The sequence below is a fragment of the Microtus ochrogaster genome, linkage group LG1 (assembly GCF_000317375.1).
Source record: "Microtus ochrogaster isolate Prairie Vole_2 linkage group LG1, MicOch1.0, whole genome shotgun sequence".
NCBI classification, from domain to species: domain Eukaryota; kingdom Metazoa; phylum Chordata; class Mammalia; order Rodentia; family Cricetidae; genus Microtus; species Microtus ochrogaster.
In genome coordinates this window covers 21,592,808-21,600,798 of record NC_022027.1, presented here as the reverse complement: position 1 = coordinate 21,600,798, position 7,991 = coordinate 21,592,808, and the positions used below count along the sequence as shown (strand labels likewise).

Below are 7,991 nucleotides of genomic sequence, written 5' to 3'. Positions count from 1 at the left end.
CCAGTTCCGGGAGACCTCACCACTGCCACCTTCAAACGTCTTTTTCTTGCTCACCCATGGAGGCCTTTTAAATAAGCCTGGTGTCAAGCGCTCTGAAAATCTAAACCAGAACAGTTAAGAGAGGGGAGGAGGAGGCAGCTATAGGTGAAGGGTTGTGTGGGCCAACTTTTTAATTTTTTTTTTTAATGATACTTCTGCCTGGTTTGCTGGCAAATGCTGATATTCCCAGTCTCCAGAGGAATCATAGAAATTCTTACCTATTTGACCCCAGCCTGGGCCACACAGAAAGACCCTGTCTCAAAACCAGAGAGGACTACTGTTGTTGACCAATGAGAGCAAAGGCTATGGGATGTGTCTGTCCCGCTGGTTCCCCACCACGTTCATGACATGCTCATCCATGTCATGTCACACCTTGAGTGGGAACAGCCTTCTCATCTCACAGATGGAAACACTTGAAGGACGAGGCTCGAAATCCCACCAAGTTCACACAGCTGGAGAGCCAGGACTGGAGCTCCAGGTCACTGACTTCCAGGCTGGCGATGGGGCACACCACTGGACCGGCCACTACAAGACGGGACTGCGCGCTATGAGCGAGACTGGTCCTTGGGGGACACGGGACTCAGTGCCGACCTTCCAGCAGCCAACCGGAATGATTTTAACCCCCTCCACCTGGCGCTGGCTGCCTGCCCCTTCTTTCTAAGCGTATCTGGACACAAGATCAAAAGCCATATTCTGAAGGTCCCAAATTCGGTTATTATTCTTGCTAGCCAAAGCACCTGCAATTGGCCCATAAAACTGCTGAGGAAAAAATTGGCAGCTTTACCCAAGTAAATACGGAAATCCTCACAGTAACTGTACAGAGGTGGAGGGGGTCAGGCCTCCATCCCCATTTTAGAAATGAGGAAATGGAGGAAGAGGTGAGGTGGCGTGTCCACACTGGTGGAACAGCAGCCAAGATCCAAAGTGTGCCTGTTTTCAGACCGGGGCTTTCTGTTATGCAGAGCCTGGGCGGAGGGAGCCATCTTTGGGTGGAATCACCTCACCCTGGGGTCACTCCCCAATACGGAGGGTGTGGTGTGCACACTGGTCCACGGTAAGCAGAGCCGTGGGGAGGTTCCAACAGCAATTAAGATTTCAAAACGCCTTTTCAGGTTGGATCACTCCCGGCAGCTCCCCTCCATCCTGTGGCCTAACTCAGAATGATTGCACACGATGCGAGATTAGCAGTAATAACTAGGTGCTCAATAAATACCTGGGAGATGAACAAAGGTGTGGATGTGGAGCTTACACTTCTCAGGTGGGATACACAGGAAGGTAGGAGCCCGGGTTGAGCACCGGTCCGGGACCAGTGAAGCCAGCGTCTCCTAAACTGCCAAGTGTGAACCCTTTAAGGAAGGAGTTAGGGGAGGCAAAAGTACCATGTTTGAAAAGGGTGAGCGGAACAGGAAATTGATCTCCCTAATCAACGCATTTGGGAGTGGAAAGCTTTGAAGGTACCAGGGTATAAAGTACAAGCACAGATAAAAGGAGTGGACGTCCATGATTAGCCGCCAACAGCAAGTTCTTGGAAAGAATGGCAGAGGCCACAGGAGACAAACCCAGGCTGCTCTCCAGCGTAGTGTGCCTGACTTCAACAATCTCCATTCCCTCTGGGCTGTCCAGATCCATCCGGCTGCGCTCCAGGGATGAGGGTTGAGTCCAGCTCTGAACCATCCCTTGCCTGATCCCTACACCTTCCAAAGACTGGCAAGTGGGGTACGTCCCAGGCTAGGCTGGACCCAGGATGGTAGTCCTGGGAGGGTTGTCCTCTTGGGTGCCCCCTTTCTGGAAATCAGGGGGCAAGCTAGTCCAGGGATCTAACAGAGTGCATGAGAGGCCAGGAGCTTGCTTGTCAGTTGTTGCTCCATCTTCACCCCAACTCCCCCCCCCCCCCACCAAAGTTAGCTGGGGAAATGGTAATGCATCCAGCCTGCCAACACAATGGAAATGAATTTCAAAATCTCCACCAACCAGTTTTGCCAAAGAACTTCCCTCCATGCAGACCAAGGCACAGGGGGCAGGGTTTCTTTAATGGTGCCCTGAAGAGGGTCGCAATCCAGTCTGGGGTGTGGAGACAGTTGAGAGGCGAACATGCTTCTTCTCTTTTTGCTTTCCTGATTTGCAAGGCCTCTACTGCCCAGTGCTTCTTTCCGTGCTTACTTTCAAGGAAGAAGTCTTTGGGGTGGGGTGGGGGAGCAGGGCTACCTCCTGTAGACAATACTCTCCCTTATCAGGGCAGACTCTGTCTGGTTTCCTGTCTCGGAGCTCTGGCGTGACTGGCGAAGATGAGAAGCAGAGTCTGGACAGACCATCCCCTCCTCTCCCAACTCACTCTCAGAGGCGCGGCTGAGAAAATAATCACTCGGCTCACCAGGTGTTAATTGCTCTAAGATTCTAGGGATTTCTGCCCCATAAAAGCTAGGGTCAATGATAACCAGTCACCTCAGGAAAGAAGCCCAATTACAAGAATAATACAACTCCTACTGCTTAAAGGACAAGGCTGCTTATGTTTTTTTAAATGCAAATGTATAAAACCAGCAAGAAATACTGATGAGGAAGGCCACCATTTATAGCAAACTTGTAGACCTAGAAATAGAAGAAAAGGCAAGAACCTGGAGACAATGAAGTTCAATTAGGCATCGTGAGTTCCACGGTGGAGCGAGGAAACTACTGTCCCCATGTCTTATAATTACAGCAGCTACCAAAAAACATAACTTCCTCAACAATTTAATACAGCATTTAAAATTCTGCAGCACTTCTGATAGACTAGATTAAACCCTAATCAATCATATTAGCCGCCTCCCTGTCCCCACCCAAGCAGAAAGAATGATCTGGAGAAAACCTCATCAAGACTGTCGACCCTATATAGTTGGAATAAAAAGTCTGGAATAAAAACAAAAACAAAAAAACAAAAAATAATCCCTGCTTCAATTTGGATGACTTATGAACTTCAGCTTAAAAGTCTCTTTTTCTACAAATCAGGTTAATATTTCAAGTTGCCTTGTTCCAAGGAAGAAGGAAAAAAAGAAACCCAACCAACCCTGAGAATTTCGAGGACTCCCAAGATTTTTCAGGGAAGGCATCACTAACCAACGGTTTGGCTCTGGTAACTTTTGGGCATGAAGCAGATGGGACACTTCACTCTGGATCACTGTATATTTTCCTTGCGTAAGGCCAGCAGGTTGGGATATTAACTACCTCAGGCCTGATTCTGTATTAGTATCTCTTGAATTAGCTCCACCAGGCATCATTGTAGACCATTCCTTTAGTGTTTAAAAGAAAATCCCCAAGTAAGTTTGTAAAAAAACACATAAAAGTCCCCACCCCCAACCCACCCTTTTTTTTTTTTTAAAAAAAAAAAAGTTTTTCAAGAGCTCAGAGGGGGAAAATACCCAAAACCTTGTTGCAGTAGGTTTTCAATAGTTTATCCCGACTGATGAAGCCACAGTGAAGGACTAAAAAGCTGATATTATGGAAGATAGGCATCTTTCTGTTTTCAAAACAAAAGATTACAATTTTCCAAACTATCATTAAAGAAAACCAACCAACACCTAGCTCTTCTTTTCCTTAAGATTTTTATTCTCAAAATGGGCTGGAAATCAACTCTAGGATAGAGTAACCTCTTTGTCCCTAAAAAAAAAATTGTTCTGTTGGTTTAATCTTTATCCTTAAAAGAAATAACCCTGGGACTTTTTTTTTCTTCCTCAATAAATGCCATGTTTAGCTTGAATAATTTTTCTAGAGATTTCTCCTTCAAAACAAGCAAGACTTTCCAACTCAGCCCAGGTGGCCAAGATATTTAAATTCTCCATCCCCAGGGCCCACCTTGGGCAGCCCAGTGGGAAAGAACAAGGGTGGGTCACAGCTTTCGCGTAAGGCTAGGTCTTCAACTCTTGTTGTCAATCCTGATCTAAATTTGACAGCTTCAGGGCAATGGCCCATCTTAAAACCAGAGCTCTACCCATCTTCCCAGGAAAATCACAAAAACAACTTCCTTCAGATGTGTCAGCATGCCCATGAATTCCCCCACATCATAATCCAACGATAGAATATGTCTTAAAAGGTAAAAGTATTGATTTGCCCCCATCAACAGTGGAGCAAGGGGTGTGTGCCAAAAGGTTAACTGACTTCTCATTATGACATAACACAGGCATCTTAAGCAATCATGGCGTAGAGACATGGTAACTCCTGGGTGGGGATACGGAGTTGAGGGGCAGGGACCATGGCCTGGTTTAGGCTACTGATCGACCAGAAAACAGCCTGAAACAGGAAAGAGCACACATATGCCACTTGGAATGTATGACGCAAAGCCCAGCCTTGAAACAAAGAACAGGAAACAGCCCGGCCGGCAGTGCTGGAGAGAGAGCGCAGAGAAACATTTAGCCGGCCCTCCCTGACCCTATATTCATGAGCAGCTGGAGTTTTTTAAGACAACAACAGGGGGGTGGAGGTGTTTGTTCTATGGGTGTGAATAATAGCACCAGCTTTCTACAGGGGACCTGCCCTATTTACAAACAGGAGCTGCCACCCAGTAAACACCCCGAGTGCACACGTGATAATCATCTTCAAGCTGCAGAGACCTCCCAAATTACCCAGTGCCAGCCTCCCTCCCGATTTCTTTTGTCCCTTTCAGCCAGGTCCCAAGGGCCAGTAGTAGCCCCCAGCCCTGACCAAACTCTTTGCTGGGATAACAATTCGAGGCAGACACCATGCATGCTGGGGAAAAGCACAAGAGAGCATTGCCTTAGGAATCCAGGTTACAGCTGGGTTACCCTACAGAAGTCAAGCTGGACCAAGTTATAGCCTCCCTTGGTCAAAACTAAATTGAAGACCCAGACTTTGGCTATGTAGCCACTTGAAAATTTCATTATTTTTCAAATGTAGAGAAGGACACAGCTACTCACTGGTTCTCCAAATTCCCCCTTTTGGGGAATGTGATGATTTTTACTCCTGGCAATTCATTTACTCCAGAAGTGCTTGGCAATTCACAAACTGCAGCACCATTTCTGGCCCAGATAGATATTCTATCAATGTCTACTTTCTCTTAGGTATTCTTAAGGTAGCAAAGCCCATTTCAAGTCCCTCCTGCCGTATTTTCCTTTATACTTTGTTAGCCAAGATGGTTTAACTCAACTCAGGTTTCCATTATCAGAGACTTAAGGATTGGTACCTAGACATAACTACAGGTAAAAAGAAAAAGGGGTGGGGGGCAGGGAAAAGGCATCGCTGTGCCCATAGCAACAAGACTGGATTTTAATGTAGAAACTTCGCAGCAAAAAGACAATAGCTTTCCCCACAGCTACGGAGTTTCCTGTGGCACAAGGCTTTGCGACCCAAGCAGCTACTTTTCTTTGTTATTCTCACATCTCAGTTCTTACACTTGTGCTTCCCTTCACGGCAGCCAAACCATCTCCACACTGCACTTTCCCAGGACTTAAGCAATGCTGTCGGTCTGCAGCTTTTCTCCAGGGAACTTAAATTAATCAAACATCTTCTTTCAGGATTCCATTAACAGCCTAAGGTTAGCAGGCACGTTTAAGCCAAGGAATAACTCAGAGGGCTCGTTCTTCAAAACACAGCAACTTGCAAAGTTAGAATATTTATGTTGCATAGCCTTTTCCCTCCTAAAGACTTCCCTGGGGTGAGGGGCATTATCATGCAAGCAGAATTCACTTAAAAAAATGCACCTCAAATTTATGCATAAAATACTCATTTATCAACAACCGGCCCATGCTCACCTAATTTTGCTTAGTAACACGAGTCTAAATCTAAATGAGCACAGAATACCAAAATTCATACTTTTCCCATACACCAGACTCTCTCGAGAACAAAGTATCTTGGACAATATTAGAGGAAAAAATTGATTCTTAGAATAAAATCTCAACGATTCCAATGTAAATGTAAAATGTTTATTTTTGAAGAAACACAAGGCGAACAATTTTCAGTGTCCATTATTTTCAGCCTGAATTATCCAAAGACTCATTCAACTACTACTATTGTGTCAAGCAGGAAAATTTACACAAGTGTTTCTGTTATCTGCCAAAGACGTGGGTATGACAATTCCAACTCTTATCTGCCACCTCCAAGCTAGCCACTCTGAAATGTTAGGGTACTGGTCCACACAACAGTCCTGTGGGTCCCTACGCGGCTCCGGTTCCCTAACACAGAAGGCGCTCTCCACAGCCAGCCGAGCTGCAATCCTTTGCTTCAGGCATTGCGGCAGGTTCTCTAAGTCCCCAAAGGCAGACTCTAGGTTCTTTTCCTCCCCCTCTACCCCTCCCCAAGCCAAATGATCGGGCAGCTAGCCCGCTCTGGGTACCAAGATGGGGATGCTCAAGTCCCAATCGCCCCCAAGTTTCTCGCCAGGGGCGCCGGAGGCTGGGCTCCAAGTTTGCTGGGGCAGGCAGCAGCTGGGGGCGCGGGCGGGGGGGGGGCGGGAGCCCCGAGTCGGGGTGGGAGGGGGAGGAGCAGGCGCGCGGCCCCGCAGCTACCTGGCTCTCTCCATAGCGGCCGCACGCAGGGTGCGACGGGGGCACCGAAGGGAGCCCAGCGCGGGAGGCCGGGGACCACACAGGTGAGCCCCGCCCGCGGGCTCCCACTCCACCGGGTCCCCTTATCCCACGATCCGGCCCGCCATCCCCTCCCCCTCGCTCCTCCACCCTGGCTCCGGTGCACTTTCCCAAGCCCGGAGGCGCCCTCACTGCACCCTGTACCCGTTCTCCGCGCCCCGCTTTCTCCAAGAGAAAAAAAAAATAATAAAAAAAGAGAAGCAAGCAGATGCGGCGCAAAGCGGGGCGCAGGAGGGCAAGGTGAGGGAGCGGGGACTTACTCTGCCAAGCGCGGTGCCAAGCGCAGCGGCCGGGAAACCCAGGCCCGGTTCCCTGGCGCCCGGAACCCCGCGGGCGGGCGGGCAGGCAGGTCAAGCGCTCTGGACCGAACGGCGTCGGGGACAGGGACGACGACCGCACGGGCGCGCGGGTGGGGTCGGCTCGGCAGGCGCTCGCACTGCGCTCGGGCCGCGGCTCCGCGCGGCTCGGCTCCCGGCTCCCCTCTGGCTCCTTGGCACCAACTCCGGGCAGTCACATGACGCCGGCGCCGCTCGCTCTGCGAGCCTCCCCGGGGCTGGCGGGGTAAGTAGAGGCTGGGAGCCGGGGTGGGAGGGTCAGGGAGGGGCAGCGGGAGCCGCCGCAGCCGCCGGGGCTGGGAGGGGTCCCCACCCACTTGGGTGGAGGCAGCCGCCGGAGGGGTCGGCGAGTCACTGGCAAACACGCACCCCGCCCTGCCCTTCCCCGCCCCCGCCTCCCGCGCCGCCCCCGCCCGCGCCCCGCCCAGTCACCCGGGGCCGGCCTGACAGACACTCATTATTCCCCGGAGCCGGGCGCCGCCCCGCCGGCTCGACCTGTCCCGCGAGGCGCGGCGCGGCCTCGGGGCTGGGCGTGAGCAGCCCCCGCCCGGCTTCTCCACCCCGGGCCTCCACCCGGCCGAGCGCTCCGCCCCGCGCCCTGCTCCCAGAGCCCGCGCCCCGCCCTGGCCGTCCGGGCCGCCTCGCTGCCGCCCGAGCCCTGGGGGGAAGGAAGGGCGGCGCTGGCCGCTCGCGGCGTCACACAGCTCGCGGCCCCGTAGCACCGCTTCCAAAACACACAGCCCGGGCTGGCTGCGCAGCCGAGGAGGGGGAGCGGAGATGTCAATCTCTGGCTCCCGCGGGAAGGGCGGCCCCTCCCGGGCGGAGCGCAGGAGGGCGGTGGAGCGGGGTGTCGCGGCGGAGGACGCGAGTTCCCGGCGTCGGAGAGCGCGGTGGCTCCTAACGCGCTCGCTGCCCGGGACACAGGGTCGCGCTGCTGCCTGTGCGCTGGCGCTCTGTGTTCCGGAACTCTGGGGTCGCTCTGGTCCTTTCGCCTGCCCTGCAGGGTGTCCCCGGGGGCGCCTCCAGCCCAGAGGGACTTTTCTTGGAA

The 7,991-nt window shown here is 52.0% G+C and overlaps 1 protein-coding gene across 1 annotated transcript in view; it reads right to left on the bottom strand.

Annotated features, from left to right (window-relative positions):
- Positions 1-7,215, bottom strand: part of Klf3 (Kruppel like factor 3) — a 30,312-nt gene extending 23,097 nt beyond the window's left edge. Inside the window, exon 1 of the mRNA XM_005359254.3 lies at positions 6,869-7,215. The gene's annotated coding sequence lies outside the window, so the exon portion shown is untranslated. The remainder of the gene's footprint in view (positions 1-6,868) is intronic.
- Between the last annotated feature and the right edge of the window lie 776 nt (positions 7,216-7,991).